This window comes from Saccopteryx bilineata, chromosome X (assembly GCF_036850765.1).
Source record: "Saccopteryx bilineata isolate mSacBil1 chromosome X, mSacBil1_pri_phased_curated, whole genome shotgun sequence".
Lineage (NCBI taxonomy): Eukaryota > Metazoa > Chordata > Mammalia > Chiroptera > Emballonuridae > Saccopteryx > Saccopteryx bilineata.
The window spans coordinates 55675911-55697271 of record NC_089502.1 but is presented as its reverse complement, the minus strand read 5'-3'; the positions used below and the strand labels follow the sequence as shown (position 1 = coordinate 55697271).

At 40.8% G+C, this 21361-nt stretch overlaps 1 protein-coding gene across 3 annotated transcripts in view; it reads right to left on the bottom strand.

Moving 5' to 3' along the window:
* DIAPH2 (diaphanous related formin 2) overlaps positions 1-21361 on the bottom strand; it is a 1004885-nt gene that overhangs the window by 177815 nt on the left and 805709 nt on the right. The window lies entirely within an intron of this gene.

The window sequence follows — 21361 nt, the reverse complement described above, 5'->3', positions numbered from 1 at the left end:
GGATCCTGTCAGTTTCTGGCACCACCAACTACTTTGCTTATTACGCACCATTAAGCAAAATTCATGCCAATCCCACTGTTCTTTCAACTTAAAGACCTTGTCTTTTGTATTATTGATGACACGCTCAGTATGCAAATAAACAGTAGCTGATCAGCTACTGCTCCCTTCCTGTTAAGATTCTTATAAGATATTCCGAAGCAAGAAACCACTGACCCAGCTTAATGTAATCAATGCATGGAGTGCGATGTGACGGAGTGCAGTTATACAAGGTTAAATACTGGTTGTACTAATACCTTCGCCATTCACCCACCATTGGCAATTATCTCAAAAGACACTGTTTATGAAACACATTTGCATTCAATTCCTTTCTAAGCCATATCCTTTTCCTATTTTGAAATGCTGACAGTGTTAAAAAAAAAAGTGACCATGTCATCTGAAAGGCCACTTTTTCCATTTAAGAAACATTAGCCAGAGGCTCATCAGCCCTTTTAGAACACTGCCCTTGTTTCTCAGCTTTTCCTATGGGAAACAACTGTTAAGAATCCATGGGTGAGGACTCAAAAATGTTTATGGAAATTCCTAATGGGAATGTACATTGAACATTTCACCTTTGACAACTCTTGCCATCAAAAACACTTTTAAGATTTGTTAGGGCCCTGGCCGGTTGACTCAGTGGATAGAGCATCAGCCCAGTAGGCGGACATTCTGGGTTTATCTCCAATCAGGGCACACAGGAAAAACGACCATCTATTTCTCTCCCCCTTCTCTCCTTCCTTCTTTCCTGCAGCCAGTGGCTCAACTAATTCTAGTGTTGGCCCCAGGTGCTGAAGATGGCTCTGTTGGTCTGAACTTTGGCCTCAGGTGCTAAAAATAGGTTGGCTGACTCAAGCATTGGCCCAGACAGGGGTTGCCAGATGAATCCCAGTCAGGGTGCATGTGGGAGCCTGTCTATCGCCCTTCTCTCACTTAAAAAATATATATATATATAACCAGAAAAAAGATTTGTTAGAGCAATTCTATCAGGCTACCAACTTCTAGGAAGTCTCCACTACACTGTGGGTAATGTGCCAAACTGAGGCCGCCTTTGCCAACTGATCCAGCTGATGAAAGGACCCTGATGAGATGGTTAATGTGCGTGGCAGCTAAATGTGTGGGTGGGGGGAGCATTTGTAGGTGGGAGGGTGAAGAGAAGTAAAAGAGAGAAATAAAAGAAAAGGAATTGTTTCTGGTGCTATTCCAAAGTTAATTTTAAATCCTATTCTGTTGAAAGAACAGTCTATGGGGTATCAGATCTCAGAAATAAAATATTCTCTTATAAGGCAAGAGCAAGCTAAAACTCTTTTATGATTATGCTGTTCATTTGACTTGAGATTCCTTTAATGTTATAATCGTTTATTCTACAGTGAATTCTCTAGGACAGAATACTGAATGAAAAAAATAATAATAAAAGGAAACAAAGGTCCTCAGGTCCGATATTTGGTGACAACAAGAAAAATAAAAGGAAAGTAGAACAGTACTGACTAAGGAGGGAAAGGGCTTGTGCTCTTTGAGGAACATTAAGGCTGCAGATACATCTGAATAAACAGCTGGTCTGTACAACAGAAAGAACAGAGGCCCTGGAAATAGTTGGGTGTGGCTGGAACACATCTAGGGAAAATTCATTTTTATGCAGTAGGCACTTTATGTTGGTTATAACTTCTAATCTACCCAACAACATGTTGAGAAAGGCATTCTATTTTTCACTGGGGATACTAAAGCTTAGAACGTTTAAGTGCCTTGCAGCTGGCATGTGGAAGGGCCCAGGGAGGAACTTGATCAATGTGACACCAAGACCAGGCCTCTTTGCATGACAGCTAACAGAAGGTCAAAATGACCATGCATTGGTGGCCAGATGATAAAGATCCCATTGTATGCTTCAATTTGGCCATTATCCCTATAAACCAGCACTGTGCAATATGTATATATACATATATAACGCATGCCACAAATGTGAGCCACATAGTTTTAAATTTTCTAGTAGACATAGTTAAAAAAACAACAACAGGTGAAATAAATTTGAATGTAGTAAATAAATATTTTACTCAATATGTAAATCTTATCAGACTAAGTGTTGAAAATAGAATGTTTTTATTTTGGCACATTGCACTCCAGATTAGCTACAGTTCAAGTGCTCAGTAGTTATGTGTGGCCCCTGACTACTATACTGGGCTGTGTAGCCGTAAGCAACAGGAAGGACTTGATCAGATTTCTGCTTTAGAAAGACTAGTCAGACAGCACTGTGTTGGAAGAAACAAGATGGTGTGATGGAAGGCAGGGAGATGTGTAAGGGGAGATAAAGGACCGGACTAAAAAGATGGCATGCTGCTGAAGATGCGGGTGATGGCCCTGAGACCATGTATGTAAAGAGGAGCGGTGGGCATGCCCTTACTGAGAAACCCGATATTTAACAGGAAGTCAGGAGAAGCAGAATTTCAAGAGGACAGGAAGGACTATTTAGAGTTATAGAAGGACAACCAGAAAAGAGCCACAGGATGACTGAATTTGATGTGTCCTTATAAAAAAAGTCATTATAAAGATTATGTAGAAAGATGAATATACATATACAAGTGAAAACAACAGAATACAAAACAGTATGTATTTATGATTTTACATAAATAATATGTGAAGTTGAAAAATATTTATAACATAATGACATTATGCATACTATTTCAATAAAAATTTTTAATACTATCATATTATGTACCGATAAAAAGATGGAAAACATATATAACAGAGAGAGGAATTAAAAAATAAATCCCTTTGCTTAATTTAGTGGTTGCTATCTGACAACACTGATCAAAATTATTAGGCTAGAATGAGGAATCTAATACAAAACTAGAGAAAACGGAGACAGATTCATACGTACAGAGCAGGCTGACAGCTGTCTGAGGTATGGAGGGTCTGGGGGACGGGGGTGAAGGGATTGAGAAAAAGGAACACACACAAAAAAAACTCATGGACATGGATAACAGTGTGGTGATTGACTGGGGTGAGGGTAAGGGCAGGGGCGAAGGTGCAGAAGGGTATATGGGGAAATAAATGGTGATGGAGGGACACTTGACTTGGAGGGGTGAACACACAGTACAGTGCACAGAGACGTGTTGTGGAATTGAGCACCGGAAACCTGTATAATTATGGTAACCAGTGTCAGCCCAATAAATCAATTTTAAAATATGATGCTAGATCACTGTTCTAAACTTCTACTTTCATTAACATTATCCCACAAAGAACATTTTTAGATATCTTTTTCCTAATTTCCCATCGTTAAAATTTAACACTACAGATACACTCCATGTCTGTTTTTGTACTGGGGCCCTTTGGAGAGCTACAAACCATTGCAATAGCTAAGACTTTTCTGTGCCCACCTACCCAAGAACCAGTATTCATCCCCTTGGGGTTGATATTGCCCCTGCTGAGAAGGCATATGCTAAATGGTTCTGTTTTTTTGTAAATAAGATAAAATAAAATAAAATGCCAGGTCTTTGTAAACATCACTGAAGTGTTAAAGGAAAGAAATGGAGGTCACAGCCCACCATTACTGTTTCATTTGCTTCATGACAACTTTCAAAGGGGCTGAGAGCTCTCTCTGAAATGTCTAACCCTCAAGAATGAAGGTTATATGACTATATCATAGAACTGATTTCTATTTCAGTTAGTCTTCCTAAAAGAAAATGGAAGTCAACCTGATTGTTTGAAAGAAGCTATCCTTTATTTTATTTATTCATTCACTCATTCATTTAGTGAGAGGAAGGGAAATAGAGAGACAGACTCCTTTATGTGCCCTGACTGGGATCCACCCGGCAAGCCCCCAATGCTAGGACCAACCAAGCTATCCTCAGCACCCAAGGCTGATGCTCAGACCAGTCGAGCCACTGGCTGTGGGAGGGGAAGAGGGAGAGAAGGGGGAGAGGGAGAAGAAGAGAAGCAAATGGTCACTTCTCCTGTATGCCCTGATCAGGGATTAAAATCTTGGTTTTAATCCACTCACTGGGCCAACACTTTATCCACTGAGCCAATGAGTCAGGGCTGTTATCCTTTATGTTAAATAAATTTCAGTGAAATATAAGGTTGACAGTTCACTTAGAATTTCCAATTTCACAGAACCATTCATTATTACTTGGATGTGATTATCAGTTAGTAGCTGGGACTTTTATTTGTTTTAATTTTTTGATCTATGTGATCAAATTCAGGGAAAATATATTTTAAGTGTTTATTCATCCAAAAGGAAAATAGCTTTTCTCTTTTGAATTAACAGAAAAATGTGCTTTCTTACAATTTACAATAACTATTTTACTGTGTGAAAGAATTATCAAGGGGAAAATTGTTAATGCCTTTTAACCACTAATACGGTAATATACGGGCATGTCTGAGAAGTAACAATTCAGAGACAACTTTCTAATCTTTCATCCTGAAATCAGATCACAGACACTATTAAGGAGGGAGGCAGGCTACATGCAGTCCTGTGGGCTCTGTGTAAACTACTTATCTTTGGGTAAAAGGAATAGCATGAGTTGTTCCTTCTATTTCACATTTCCAGCAGAGTTGGTCATTCAATGGATGCTGCATGCTGGTTGATCTCAATTTGCAGCATCAACATTTATCTGTATTGTGTTGACTTAATTTCTCCAGAAGAGTCTGGAGATACTACAGATAAAAATTACCACTAGGTAAATTAATTATGTCTGTTATATACCCCCATGCAAGGCTATTCCCTAATGGCTCGCACAAACTTATTTAGAGGCTATTCTCTATGGGTTTTTCACATTTCTGCATATTTTGTGAGTACACGCATCGATAGCTTTTGTTCTAAACTCTTTTTCTTTTTAAGAGAGAGGAGGGGAGATAGAGAGACAGACTCCTGCTGGGCCCAGACCAGGATCTACTGGGCAACTCCTATCTGGGTCAGGTGCTTGAACCAATGAAACTATCCTCAGTGCCAGAGTCTGCTGATGTTTGGACCAACCGAGTGACTGGCTGTGGGAGGAGAAGAAGGAGAAAAGGGGAGGGGGAGAGAAGAGGAGGAGAAGGAGGAGAGGGAGGGGATGACAAGCAGATGGTCGCTTCTTACCTATGCCCTGACCGGGGATTGAACCTGGGATGTCCACACATAAACTCTCTTTTCAAGGATGTTTTTATAGTGAACAACCTTGAATGACATACTTTCTCCCTTCAGAGCAGACGGCAGGTTTGTCTGCTTTCAAAAATGCATTATATCTCGCTCTAGGGCAGATGTCAGGCAGGTTTGCTTTCGGTCCCTTATAAAAGACTTGAGTTCCCTAAGCCTGGGTTACTCAGCAGTGATGCAAGCCAACTGCGTGCATAGCATCCACCTGCGTCCACATTGGCAGGCCCCTGTGGGAGCTGGAAGGCCGGGAGATGCAGTGGAAACATGGAGCTCATACTGGTTGCTGTCACATAAGCTCTTTGTCTCTGACCCTGGGTCCTGTGTCTTCTGCCAACATACCCGAAATCGTGGCAGATTGACTTGTTAGCATGCCAGCAGGGCAAAATCTCAGACCCTACAGAGTGTTTGAAAATGCTCTGAGCTCTTTCCTTTTTCAGCATTATTTACTGGAATACCTATTATTACTCTAGGAACCTAAACACAAAAGGCCTCGAATTTCTCATTAACTGAGACCCAACTCCTTTTCATTATGCATCAAAACTGACTAAACTGGCCCTGGCCAGAGAGCTTGGTTGGTTAGAGCATTGTCCTCAAGCTCAGAGGTTGCCAGTTTGATCCCCAATCAGGGTACATAGAGGAACGGATTGATGTTCCTGTCTCCCTCTCTTTCTCTCTCTGTCACTTCTTCTCTCTCTATAATCAATCATTAATTTTATTTAAATGACTAAATTCAAGCCAGTACTATAAAAATCATTTCATAAGACCCTAACAATTTGGGCATAATGGTTTAAGTCACTATTACAGCATCCTGGAATCCTCAATTGTTTAATGAAGGTTTTCTGGACAAGTTTAGCTGCTTAAAGTAAAGGGGTTGCCACCCACCAATCAGCATAAAGTGACCCCAAAGAAGCAAAAGGCTTTTTACTGATGTAGGACCCTACCATGTATGGTAATACTTATGCAGATTAAGTAAATTTTTAAAAGAAAATTATGCTCTCTGTGGGCTAAGAGAGTTGGGAAGACTCATGGAAAAATTAGGACTTGAGTTGAGCCTCTGAAAATATTACATTAAAAAGTTAGATGATGACTGGTTTAAAGACAACAAAGTCTAGATTTATCACCTCCTAGGACACATGCATGTATTCACTCGCATGTTCTTTGTATGGGTGTGCATAAATTTACAAATATTTTAACACAGAGATCTTAAGTGTACAGCTGGTGAGTTTTGACAAGTTGCTGTACCCACCATCACAATCAAGACATTGAATCTTTCCATCATCCCCAGGTTCCCTCTTCCCCCCACTATTCAGATGTAACCTCTGCTCTGATTCCTGCCATCAGATATTATTTCTGCCTGTTCGTAGCATATAACTTTAAGAGAGTCAAACATGTTGAGGTCACTTTAAATCCATGAGGTTAGCCCTGGCCGGTTGGCTCAGCGGTAGAGTGTCAGCCTGGCGTGCAGGGGACCCGGGTTTGATTCCCGGCCAGGGCACATAGGAGAAGCACCCATCTGCTTCTCCACCCCCCCTCCTTCCTCTCTGTCTCTCTCTTCCCCTCCTGCAGCCAAGGCTCCATTGGAGCAAAGATGGCCCGGGCGCTGGGGATGGCTCCTTGGCCTCTGCCCCAGGCGCTAGAGTGGCTCTGGTCGCGGCAGAGCGACGCCCCGGAGGGGCAGAGCATCGCCCCCTGGTGGGCAGAGAGTCGCCCCTGGTGGGCGTGCCGGGTGGATCCCGATCGGGCGCATGCGGGAGTCTGTCTGACTGTCTCTCCCCGTTTCCAGCTTCAGAAAAATACAAAAAAAAAAATCCATGAGGTTACCTGAAATGAAATATGCATGGTGGGCCTGATAATCCAGTTACAAGGGATCCAACTAATTGTAATCCCCTTTGCATTGTAGGGTATCCAGAACCAGCTTATACGTGTAATCTATAATGAAACTAGACTCCTTAGTCTTAACATTTTACTATTTTTGTACATTTTAGGGAAGTTATTATGCAGGCTCAACGGTCTGCAAAAATGCAGACATTAGGGGGCCTGAAACTGACTGTTAAGAAATTTGGATCACACAGCCAAGATTGTTCTAAAGATAACCTTAGCTTAATGAGCCTGTTTTGCTTCTGTAACTCACTTAGCTAGGTAGGTGCCTGTATCCTCCTCTTCTGTCCCCATCCAAAAATGTGGTTTCTGCCTTTAAAAGCAAACCCCTGAGCTTGTTCAGAGCTGCATGATTTGAGTCTGTATTGAGCTCCGTGCAAGCCACTGGCAGTAAACTCCTCAAAAATTTCCTATAACTCCTCATGTCTCTTTGGAACTTGCACTTTACAACACCATGAGGAAAGCAATGGAGCTGAAGGGGACAGGACTTAGAGTGGGGTAGGTAAGATGGGAGCGAAGTCCTAAGGAGACCTGGATAGCAAAGAAAGAAGTCAGGCCCTGGCCAGATAGCTTGGTTGGTTGGAGCATCGTCCAAAGCACAAAAGTTGCCGGTTCAATCCTTGGTCAGGACACATGCAAGAACAGCTCACTGTTTCTGTCTTCCTCTCCCTTCTTTTCTCATTGAAATCAATAAATAATAATGAAAAAAAGAAAAGAATAAAATCTGAACATGCTTCAAGGGCCTCTAAAAAGTCCTTGGTAGATCCTCAGCAAGATAGTGATTTAATAAATGTGGCATTTAGGATCAGCCTCACAGTAGTATCTACAATGGACCCGAGTGGGAAAGAAATGAATTATACATAGAACATAATTTAATTTGCAGTGACAAATATTATTCTGCCTATAACCCTGGGCAAAGGAGAATGGGTAATCTTGGCATTCATGGTGAAAGACTAAATAGAAAAGTAAAATCGCTTTTGTGAGCAAGGCCATGAGCAGTAAATGGAAGCTGACAGCATGGGAAGGCGGTGGTAAGCGGAGTGCAGGAAGAGTCGGTGTCTGAGTCAATGTTCTTACACTGTCTGATATGGTCCAGATTAAGACCACTCTGCAAGATGTATAGAGTTGTAGATGACACTGAACTACAAGACTGCTCGCTTATCAAAGAAAAAGGAATCAAAATCCCTGCTCTGTGAATCTAAGACAATGTAGGCACCAGGCTGACAAACAGCTGTTATAATTCAACATGGAACAATAAATGGTAATAGACTAAGCAAAAGGCAACCATAATATGATGAAAAAAAACGTATTGCACCACAGGACCTTCAGATCTCAGAGGAGTAGCCTGACCAGGTGCTGGTGCAGTGGATAGCGTGTTAACCTGGGACACTGAAGTCTCAGTTTTGAAACCCTGGGGTCGCTGGTTTGAACACAGACTCACCAGCTTGAGCGCAGGCTCACCAGCTTGAGCATGGGATCATAGACTTGACCCCATGGTTGCTGGCTTGAGCCTAAAGGTTGCTGGCTTGAAGCCCAAAGTCCCTGGCTTGATCCCAATGTCAATGGCATGGCTAGAGCCCCTGGTCAAGGCACATATGAGAAAGCAATCAATAAACAATTAAGGTGCCGCATCCATGAGTTGATGCTTCTCATTTCTCTCCCTTCCATGTCTCTCTCTCTCTCTCTCTCTCTCTTTCTCTCTCTCTCTCTCTCTAGAAAAAAAATATCTAAGAGGAATAGTAAACCATAAATGAATCAGAGGTAAACAAAATCAAGCCATCTGACGAACTCTGAGCAATGTGTATAGCAGTCCATAAGTATCTAGAAAGCCTCTACCTGATGGGAGGCTTTTGTTAGTTTTCAGTTTCTTTTTTTTTCTTTTTTTTTTTTTTGTATTTTTCTGAAGCTGGAAATGGGGAGAGACAGTCAGACAGACTCCCGCATGCGCCCGACCGGGATCCACCCGGCACGCCCACCAGGGGCGACACTCTGCCCACCAGGGAGCGATGCTCTGCCCCTCCAGGGCATCGCTCTGTAGTGACCAGAGCCACTCTAGCGCCTGGGGCAGAGGCCAAGGAGCCATCCCCAGCGCCCGGGCCATCTTTGCTCCAATGGAGCCTTGGCTGCGGGAGGGGAAGAGAGAGACAGAGAGGAAGGAGGGGGTGGGGTGGAGAAGCAAATGGGTGCTTCTCCTATGTGCCTTGGCCGGGAATTGAACCCGGGTTCCTCGCACGCCAGGCCGATGCTCTACTGCTGAGCCAACCGGCCAGGGCCAGTTTTCAGTTTCTTTTAAAGTGAATAAAGAATGGAGATGGACTTGGAAAATATGGGAAACCGATAGATGGTAACTAGGGTAACAGTCTATGAAGTTCCTTAGGGCTGTGAAAAGTGTCTAAGAAAATTAAGATATTATTCTAAAGCAATGAAAAGAGGACATAAGTAGAATATATAAAGTTCTAAGGGAAACAATGAAGGCAGATGCTCCTGCTCAAAAGAGGAAAACTTCCAAGAGGGAAAAGAGGACACAGGAGCTTAGATGAAATTAGCAGAAACCACAGGATGAGCTAGGGGCGGTGTAGCAATAACATTATGCAGCAGTTGAAAGTTTGTAAAACAAAACAGAAAAACATTACGCTCCCAGGTTGAAGCCTTGAACAGTGGTACGCACCAAAAAGCAAAATTAATCTCAGAGCAATTAAAGTTATAACTACAGGGGGAAGTGTTGGTTAAAGAGTTCATTCATTCTGTTATCTACTTCCAGACAGTGGTGGGATTCAGCTGGTTCACATTGGTTTGGCAGAACTGATACCTAATTATTTGTTGATTTCAACAAACCGGTTGTTAAAATGGCACTCGTCATCAGGGCTCTCTCTAAGGTGGGCGCTTGGGCAGCCGCCCAGTGTGGGAATCACACACTGACGTTCCTTACTCTTTTTGAACGCTCATCTGCATAACAGTGTATTCTGAGTGCCCGCAGTGATGTTCATTTCGTCCGTAGGGGAAAATATTGCAAGTGAGGACACGGATCAAAAAGCAATATGGAAAGATCTTAAATAACAGTTTTATTGGTTTTTTTCAGGTATTATTTAATACTTTTTCATGAATATATTAAAACTCTTTTTTATAACATAGTCTAGTTTTGTGCACCTCTTTTATTGTCCTTATTAATGCATGAAATAATAAACTACTTTTCAGTATATCACTTTTTTATACTTAAAAGTCATTAGGGCAGAGAATTGGTTGTTAAATTATTTGAATCCCACACTGTTGCCAGACCAGGTGATTAACAGTTTCCAACAGTCATCAGAACTAAACTTCATAGTGAATACTACTCTTCCTTAACAACTGTAATTTAAGGTTAATGTCTTAGGTACATGTTTGTCATGGGGTAGGTACTGTATTAGGGTCACAAGATCAATGGATATTCCACTCCAAAGCTATGAATGGTGAAGGATGAGGTGACATCTCCCCAAATATCTATGTTGAGAGGTAGTACTGAAAAGTTTTTCAGGGGAACTGGACCAGTGAGTTCACTTTCCCTGATATATTTGCACTTTAGACAAGAGCTTGTTAACACAAATGAATGGATTTCTGAAGGTAGAATTTCAGTGAAGAAAGTTTCTTGGCTGGAGGCACCTTTTTGGCAGTGTGCCTACAGTAAGACAGCTTGATAGTCAATGGTAGTTGAAAAATAGTGTTTATGTGTATTCATTTTTTTTTCACTTTACTTATCTGCTATAAGATTGGGATAAGAAAATTATAGAGAATGGCGATCTATAAATAAACAAACACCCAATAAACCTGAATGTTAACGCTTACAAAGAAAGCAGTGTTGATGCCTCTGGTAAAATATCTCACATTCAATATTTTAAGTAATTAATATTTCAAAGAGACCTTTGAAATACTCTGTGTGTCTTATCAGAATCAATCATTTACTAAAGGCATGGCACACTTGTGAAGGGAAATCTAAGCCAAAGTAAACTTGGAAAAAGAAGAAATTTAACTCAGTTCACAACCATCCACCCAAGTAAATCTAAGTGACTCTCTGAAAAGATAAAACAATGTTTTGCATGTAGGATTATTATTATTATCTACCAATTTATTGAGAGTGTACCATATATGTCAGGGCCTGTCCTAAGGGAATCCTCTCCCCAACTCATTTCCAGGTAAAGAAACTGAGGCACCTTTAGGTGAAGTAACTTGCTCAAGGTCATATACACTGCTCACAAACATTAGGGGATATTTAAAAATGAATATGAAGTGATAAAAAATTTATTTGACTTTTTTTTCATTAAACAAGAACATCAGAAAAGCAAAGGACAAATCAAAGAAAGTTGTTCGGTTATGCAAATGAGATGCAAAACCAACTTTTATTTCATTGGTGAAAATGCACTATACAAAGAGCTGAAAGTACTGGAGTATCTGCATGTTCCATGATCCCCTAATATTTGTGAGCAGTGTAGTTGGGAGGTGACAGGCCACCACTGGAACCTAGGGAGTATGTCCTAAGAGCTGGGGTTGGCAAACTACAGCACTAGTGACCAAATCCAGACCACCATCTGTTTCTGCACAGCCTACATGCTAAGAATACTTGTCACATTTTTAATAGTTTCTAAAAAAAAAAATCAAGCGTCAAGAGTGAGTCTTAGATGGATGTAACAGAGAGAATCTGGTCATTTTTAAAAAATGAAACATCGTTCAGACTTAAATATAATATAATATAAATAAAACGGAAATAATGTAAGTTATTTATTCTTTCTCTGTGGACCAGTACCAAATGGCCCACAGACCGGTACCAATTTCACAGAAAATTCAAATTGCAGTCCATGGAACCATGCTTTCTTGGTAAGCAGTAGGCTTACCTGGGCCTGACCAGGCAGTGGCATACTGTACAGAACATCAGTCTGGGATGCAGCCATGCTCAAGTCATCATGTACCGTCTATGGCTGATTTCAGGCTACAACAGCACAGTTGAGTAGTGGTGACAGAGACAGTTTGGCCTATGTGGCCTAAAATACTTACTACCTGACCCTTTGTGGAAAAAGTTTGCTGACCTTTGCTCTAGAGCAGTGGTCCTCAACCTTTTTTGGGCCACGGACTGGTTTAATGTCAGAAAATATTTTCACGGACCAGCCTTTAGGGTGGGACGGATAAATGTATCACGTGACCGAGACAAGCGTCTAGAGGGCCCAAATCAAGAATGAGATGGGATGGTGAAGCAATGATTCTACATACCTTCTCTCTGGATTGACATTTGGGAGTTTGAAGTCTAGTTCCAAAAGGACCATCACAGAAAGACAAAAAATATTTTTCAAAGGCCGGTGAGAGACTTGCTTTCACAGTTTTGATTTCTTGTGAGAGAACCAGCCCGACTGACAAGGTATAAATTCAGTGGCTTTGCAGACCTAGCTCCCAACCTATGAACTTCAACTGAACCGCCATATCAGAACATAATACAATGTATCAGAACCTAAGTATCAACAAAAGAAATACAAACATACTCTAGTGGAGGAGTGGAGAGGGCAAGGGATAGTTTCAACTTCCAGAAGAGCACCATCATGAGGGCAAATGTATCCTCGCCTCTTCCTCAGCACCCAGCACAGCTCAAGGGAAGTGTGGGCATGGAGGTGGCTTGTGCAGAATGGCCCTCATGAGAGTGAAGTCAGGCACTGTTAACAAATGTTATACGCAACAGGAAAACGGCAGCCCACCACCAAGTATAAAAATGTTGTACATCATATAACTGGTCTCTTAATTGGCTGATTCCTGGAGGGTGGGGAACAAGCAGGCAATTCATCAGGTCTGGCCCAACTTTCGAATCAGTCCGTGTTCTCCTTGTTTTCCAAATTCTCCGGTGGGCCAGCTCTCCAGCCAAGATCCTGAACAACTATAGATAGGCCAGACTCAGCTCCACTTTTTTAACAGGAACTTAACTGTTGCTTATCTATTTTGAAAGTACAAAATGTCTCCTTTGTGAGTGTGCGTGCGTGGGTGCATGCATGCGTATGCCTGCGTGTGACGTTATTTTTTGAATGCCCAGGAAAGGCACATTGCTGCAAATTTATGCGTCCTTCCTATAGCTACCCTCTCACATTAAGGAGCTTATCTTTCTTTAAACATGATGACATTATATACCTTTGCTTCTTTTGAAAACCAAAAGCAGCCCTAGACGAATAGCTCAGTTGGTTAGGGCATTGCGCGGATACACAAAGGTTGCTGTTTCAATACCTGGTCAGGGCACATATAGGAACAGTTTGATGTTTCTCTCTCTCTCTCTCTCTCTCAAATCAATAAATGAAATTTCTTTTACAATATTAAAAAAAAATAAAAGCAGTTCAAAAACAGGCGTGTATACTAACTAGTTCATTGGGCATTCTCAACTCGGTAAAGATATAAACATAAACGTGGTTTTCATTTTCTTCATCATTGCCCTTCAAACATGCCATGTCATATCCCTCTTTCATGTCACTTAATGACATCTTGGAAAGATTCCATCGTTTTCTGATTGTAGTTTAAATATTAACCTTATCTTTGCTTCAAAGTGTTTGCTCAGCCCACTGATGTTAGTCTTTTGGACCCAGGTACCCGAAGAAGAGAGTGAGTGGCATCATCTGTTGCCTGACTCACTCCCCCTCTCCTTCCTCTCTCACGGAGCTATCAGATGGCCCAGTGGATTGAGGCATTGAAGACAGGAAAGGAAAAGAGGAAATATCTGTTAACGGCTACTGTGATAACCCTCTTCATAAATATGTTACATGGCTTGCAAGATACTGAGGTGGGTGGTTAATGTAAGGATGCATGCAGAAGTCAGGAGGAGTAGGAACCAGGCCACAGCAGCTGTCTGGGCAGCCTCATGAAGAACTGGAACACCATTCAAGACACAACCATGACTCTTACTCCCCAGCTACAAACAGCCTTAGTCATCCATTGATATTGTTACTTTAGTACTTTTATGTCCATTCTGAACTACTCATGCACTCTACTTAAGTGTACCTACTCTTAGTATTGGGTTTTCTTTCTTATTTTTGCCATTTGCAAAGTAATTATCCTTCTCTGTGTGTGTCTTTGAGCCCAAACTCCCCACAAGAACGAATCAAACTGATTCAACCAATATAGAACAGCTTTTTGGGAGGACTGTTCAGGACAGGCCACCTCTAACAAAATATATCATCCTAGAGATGCTGTCTGTGGGTCAAGAATCAGCACCTGGCCCAGTTTGAAAGGAGGGGAGAATAGAATGGTATGGAGCATGGTCAGCAATGCTTAGTCGCCCGTTGCCACCTGCCTCAGATAAGGAGCTGAAGGCATGTCCTTCTGATAAGCATTATCATAACTCAAGAGTATAATTTACATCGACGTTTCAAAATGGGAGAGGAAAGGATTTACCTTTAAGCCTTAATCTAAATCCCTCAATAATTCCTTATACGGGTTCAATACTCTGCTCCAGGAGAGAGCCAGTTTGACTCTGAACATACATGAGTTCTTTCTCCATCAACTAGAATCGATCTGTCCTCCTAGCAATCTCACTGCTGTCTCCTGATGGAATTGAAAGAAGTAGCTGAAAGATTATTTAGTAAGTGGATCAACGTGTCACCAGTCTGTAGCCTTTCTTTCTTGGACTCTGAGAAGTGATCTCAGTTTCAAGGTTTCTAGCTCCCTTCAATGATGGAGATGCTTACATTTGCACCCTACTATTGGCTCCCATGCCCAGTTCAGGCCCAAATCATCAACTCCCCCTGAACAATGTTTTTTACACAATTTCACCCCATCTTAGACTCAATGTTCCCAGGACTGATTTAATCATCCACAGATTTCCCAACCCCACCACACTGCTAATGACCTCTCATCACAATTGAGTCATTTCTGATGATCTCTCCAGCTTAGAACCTTTGAATGGTCTCTGGTATTTTTTCTCCAGCTCCAAATTCGAAGAATGATGAAGCTTTACCATTTCCTCAGGGGCGATCTGCCCCAGAACCAGGGTTTCTGGTGCAAGTCGATCACTCACCCCTTAACCTGGATTACCACTATTGGGCTCTGTTGTTGAATTCTCTGATTCTTGATTCCTACATCACCAAACTATAACTTTAATCACATTATCCTCTTTTCCAAGATTCAGTACTCATCAGATCCAGCCCTAATTTTAAAAGTCTCATGAACTGTTTCCAGATTTTTCTTTGGCTCCTCCCACTACACCAGCCATGCTACTTCTCTTTATCATTTTATATATTTCTGGAGTGTTCACACCTCTATGTATTCCCTCCTGTGCGTAATTAATAAATAAAAGCTTAATGTAAATTGAAAAGTAATCCAAAAAGTCAAATACTGTATACATTCACATTTAAATGGATATAGCTTTTGAGAATATTATTATAGGAATATACCTTAGCTCACCAGATCTATTAAAGGGGTCAAATTCCTAAAGTGACTGCTTTTGAAATATTAAAGACCTAAGTTTTGGTAATTTAGACAACTTATAAAATGTATATTAAGAATATTCCGCTCTATTAAAAAATTAAAATTTAGATAAACCGTAATTATGTTTCATTAAATAAAAGGAAGTTAGTCTCCAATAGAAAAAATTTAATTTCAAAATAAATAAATAAATAACTCCCTAAGGCAGATAGGCATAGTAAATTTAACAGACTGCTACTACCGTTTAATTGAATCCAACCTTTAAATTAAAAAAAGAAGACATATTAAAAGTAATATGGTAATTGTATATTATGTGGCGTTGCCTTTTGGTATTGAAACAATCAAGGTAATGGTGGTTAACCTCTCCATTACTTTATAATGTTCATTTGAGAAAAAAAGCAGCTCTTTTAAGTTAAGATTTTTTAAAAAATCGAAACCCACAAAGCTCCCATGAACACGGAGCCATAAAGAATAGGGTGCTTCATTAGAGGGAGTCTATAACCACAGATTGCTGAATAAATAACGTGGACATCATTGAACTACATGGGAGCGGATCAGTTAGTAGAAAATGTTATAGAAATGTAAAATTAGGCACCAATACTTCAGAGATATAAGTATGTTAATTTCTGAACATCATGCGGTTCTTTCAATATAAAGTCAGAAATGATAATCATGCTTAAATAACCTGCTAAAAGCTGGTAAAACCAGACAAAATACTGGCATTTAAAGGCTGTCATTTTTAGGAGCTTAACTTCATAAGTGCATTATTTTAAGTTGATGTGTCTCCTTGACCTCTGGATTTCTTTGATTTTTCTTTTTAAATTAAAATAAGCTTCCATGGTCATTAATATACATGAGGTTACGAAGTAATTGTCGGTATCTAGCTACTATTGTGTAACTACTGTTTGTAAATATTATGGTTTTTTTGAAATGGAAGAGAGCCAGCCCTAGCCGGTTGTCTCAGTGGATAGAGTGTTGGCCTGGCGTGTAGACATCCTGGGTTTGATCCCCGGTCAGGGCGCACATGAGAAGTGACCATCTGCTTTTTAACCTTACCTCTCCCGCTTCTCTCTCTCTTCACATTTCACAAAGCCAGTGGCTAAGCTGCTTTGAGCATCAGCCCCAGGCACCGAGTAGCGTGGCTGGTCCAGGCATCGTCCCCGATGGGGTTGCCAGGTGGATCCTGGTCGGGGCACATGTAGGAGCCTGTCTCTCTATTTCCCCTTCTCTCATTTAAAAATAAATAATGGAAGAGAGCGAGCTGTGATCAGAGACAGACTTATAAACAGGGACCTGATTTCTTGCTTGGATTTAAGAAGAAAAGATTTACAATTTCAAATTTGTTCAACCATGTGTCTTCCTGTTACAGTAGGCTCCAGAGAGAAAAGCAGTGATCCCATCATACCTTCAGCATATCCCTTCTTTAGTCTGAAATTTACTCCAACCCTGCAACGCACAATCACTAGGCAACTACTCAGCAGAGAGCCCTGTTGGAAACAGAACTGGAATGCATCCTCTTATGGTTACATTGCTACAAAAAAGTAAATTGCTTACTTCTTTCTTTATGGAGCCTGATTTGAAAAGTAAGAGAAGTTTTGGCTAATAAAGAGCCTTGCTGGTCAATCCAAGTAAATATGGAATATTCTCTAAAAATCTCTAGTTGCTTGATATGGAATACATTTGAAGACAAAAGAGGAAACTACTGCAGGCCTTTGGCTCTTAGACTGTTAACCTAACCCTTTGAGTAGTAAGGTTTTTTCATGCTTGCTTACCCCCTACAAGTGAGTTTTTTTGCAAAAAAAAAAAAAATGAAATTAGTTCCAGTTACAGTTTTATTAACTTAAAATCATGTTTGTTTGATAACCAATTTATGGAAACAAGAAGAACATACATTGCCTTTTTTTAATGTTGCCTTAAACATTTTAAAAATAAATTGACCATACTCTGGATGGTCAGAAGGCACGAGGTCGTACATGAAGGTTCGTACTACTCAAATAGAACAGCCTGCTTTTTATGTTAAACTTTGGGCATGGATCAAGTGTTTGCTGAAGCCACGGATTTACTGCTCAGAAAAGTGAGTGAGTTACTTTTGTACAGTCGGGTACTGATAAATTACCTCAGACAAATATATTATAAAAGAAGGTACTGCTGGTATTATTCAATAAAGGAAACTGAAGACTTGTTACTTTGCTTGTCCATGAACCAGTAATTTTCAAAGATATTCTTAATTATTTTCCTTCTTTTAGATGAGTAAAAATATATATACACATTCAAACTCAAATATGTTACTCTTCAAAAATGATGTTAAAAAGTAGCATCTGCCAAAAGGGCGAAGAGTGAGGAAGTTACTAAATGGTTCTTGGCAAAGATTCAAGGCCAGGCAATATTTTGTTCTCTTTTCGATTTGCTCACCCAAAGTTATCAGTGAAATCTTCACGTACCACCCTATTTCATTTACACTGTTAATTTTCTATTTATAGCCTCTAACAACAGGAGGAAACTGCAGTCCACAAAAAATGTAAGGACAGGCCCTCGCTGGTTAGCTCAGTTGCATACAGCGTCGTCCTGAAACACCAAGGCTGCGGGTCCGATCCCCAGTCAGGGCACACACAAGAATCAACCAATGAATAAGTGGAACAACAAATGAATGCTTTTCTGTCTGTCTCTCTTTCTCTCTTTCTCTCTCTCTCTCTCTCTCTCTCTCTCTCTCTCTCTCCTCCTTCCCCTCTCTGTCTCTCTAAAATCAACAATAAATAAAAAATAAATGGTAAGGACAAATTTTCACTCCACTTCTGTGGCATCTGATGATTTTTCGTATAAAGGAAATTTATTTTTACCCTTTAAAAAGAATACACTACCAGGTGTTAAAATTATCATTATATATATTTTTAATAACTAAGCACTCACATTAGCACCATTTTCAACAAAAAAGGAAAATGATATTTAGAGGATCTATTCACAGCTGAAGTCTTCTCTATAGCTAGTCTAGAAGAAGTTATTTAAATCTAGAAGATGCACCCTGAATTGGGGGGTAAACTGAGGAACAGGTTACTTTCACCTCAGGGTCAAACCTAGAGAAGTCAATGTGTGTTGCATGGATGAATCGTCCTCATTTAAGTGGTGACTTAGAGATAGGTGGCTCAGGAAAAATTGGCAACATCCATCTCTCTCCAATTTATAAGAGACTGTCCCTAAATCTCATTAGAATGAGCAGGGCATATTCATTTAGAGCAAAAATAAAGAAAATGACACATTAATCAACCACGCTGCCTTTTCGCTAAAGAAATATACTGCTCACAAAAATTAGGGGATATTTTACTGCTTCATATTCATTTTGAAAATCTCCCCTGATTTTTGGGAGCAGTGTACTTGCAAACAGAACTGTATCCACAGGTGACCGATCACAGATGAGGTGACTTTACTTAGGCCCGTTTCCCAAGGTGGCCCTGCATGAACAAGGAGAAAGTTTTCCAACTTGAAATCTCTTTTAATGCCATAAATCTGCTTGAAAATTCTCTGAAATGTCAAACGTAGCTTGTAAATAATCTACTCAGGCAGAGTCTGAATTTCATGCACAACAAAAAGTGGGTTAAGTAATAAAAGGGTATTACCTCTCTGTTTGGGAAATTATATATATTTTTATTAGATTGAACCATGTGAAGTTACCGCTTTTATATGCTGAACAATGGCAAATTGCAACAATTTTATATGGTTCAGACTAATATTTAGAGATATAATGTAGCCATGTGAACTATTACCAAGTCCCTGAGGAATTATTTCAAAGTAAAAGAGGGGTTCATTATATGTACTAATACCTAATCATAATATGGTACAAGTGAAATTTCATGCAATGTTATAAACCCGTGTACTAATATGTAATCATAATATGGTACAAATGAAATTTCATGCAATGTTATAAACCCATTATCTCAATTTTTTTTTTTTTGTATTTTTCTGAAGCTGGAAACAGGGAGAGACAGTCAGACAGACTCCCGCATGCGCCCGACCGGGATCCACCCGGCACGCCCACCAGGGGCAACACTCTGCCCACCAGGGGGCGATGCTCTGCCCCTCCGGGGCGTCACTCTGCCGCGACCAGAGCCACTCTAGCGCCTGGGGCAGAGGCCAAGGAGCCATCCCCAGCACCCGGGCCATCTTTGCTCCACTGGAGCCTTGGCTGCGGGAGGAGAAGAGAGAGACAGAGAGGAAGGAGGAGGGGGGGTAGAGAAGCAAATGGGCGCTTCTCCTATGTGCCCTGGCCGGGAATCGAACCCGAGTCCCCCGCATGCCAGGCCGATGCTCTACCGCTGAGCCAACCGGCCAGGGCCCATTACCTCAATTTTAAAAATAGGAGAAGGATAGACAGGAGTGGAAGATTACTCGATGCAGAAAGCTATGACGGGCCCTGGGTGGTTGGCTCAGTGGCAGAGCGTTGGACTGGCATATGGATGTCCTGGGTTCAATTCCCAGTTAGGGCACACAGTAGAAGCGCCTATCTGCTTCTCCACCATTCCCCTCCTCCTTCTTTCTCTCTCTCTCACCCCCCGTCATAGCGATGGTTTGATTGGTTCGAGAGCATTGGCCCAGGTGCTAAGGATGGCTCCGTGGAGCCCCCACTTCAGGCACTAAAAATAGCTCAGTTGCAACCATGGCCCCAAATGGGCAGAGCATCAGCCCAGACGGGGGTTGCTGGGTGGATCCTGGTCGGGATGCATGTGGGAGCCTGTCACTCTATCTCCTCACTTCTCACTTGAAAAAGAAGGAAAAAGGAAACCTATGACAATAAAAATTCAGATTTTGAAATATTTTCTAATTTTTAAACTTTCATTTTAGAGAGAGAGGAAGGGGGAGAGAGAAAGTCAGACAGGAATATCAATCTGTTCCTTTATGTGCCCTGACCCGGGATCAACCAGCAACCCTAGTGCTTTGGGACAAAGCTCTAACCAACCAAACCATTCAGCCAGGGCTTGAAATATTCTCTAAAATGCCTAACTTGAAAGGCACAGTTCTTCTAACAGTCCCTAGATTTCATAAGTCCAACACCCATGTTCTAACTCTAAGCCACTTAATACACAATCAAGACCAACCCGTGATTGGCACAGAGTCAGCACGTCCTTTTGCCTGCTATGTTCAAAATGGAGATGTTGCCAATTTTTCACCGAGGTCAATAATCAGTGCTTGATTCCCCTAAAGCTTACGAAAGGTCTTACAAGATCTCCCAGAACTCTGTCCCTTGCTCCCACTGCAGCAAAGGAACGCGAGGCAGCTTATCTTGTCATTTTAATGAAACATCTTTGAGGTATGATTTCACCGGGGAGAGATTTAGAAATCAAAGCTTAAGTAGGACTTGTGAAAGTAAGTTATGCAGCACTGAGCAAAACGCAATCTCTAGAACTCATTTTATCCCTCAGCAAGCATTAATGAATATCAATCCTTTATAGATTAGTTAATGTACTCAGAGACAGAGAATGCCATGTTTGTTTTTTCCAAAACCTTGATACAGCTGGTAGGTACCTCACTGAGAATTGAATAAACATATCAAACTCATTATAATATTTTTCAGGGAAAAATTCAGCAATATTTGCAAAAAAAAAAAGTCAAATTTATTTTTTTTCTATTGGAAACATGAAATAATGACAATCATATCAAATATCAATATATCTGCCACATTTTCACTTTCTTATTAATTGGCATTTTAGTGTATTGGACTTGACCAGATAAGCAAACCAACCAACTCTGTTCAACCGAATATCTAATTGCATTTTTCACATGCTTTGTCATTTCTGTGAGTTTCTTGAAAGGGAGCAGTAGTGTGACTTTTATTAATGTCAGAGACTGCATTTTTTCCTTTTGATAAAAGGAGAAAGAACCCTTCACATTGAAAATTCAATTTTTTCTCCTAAG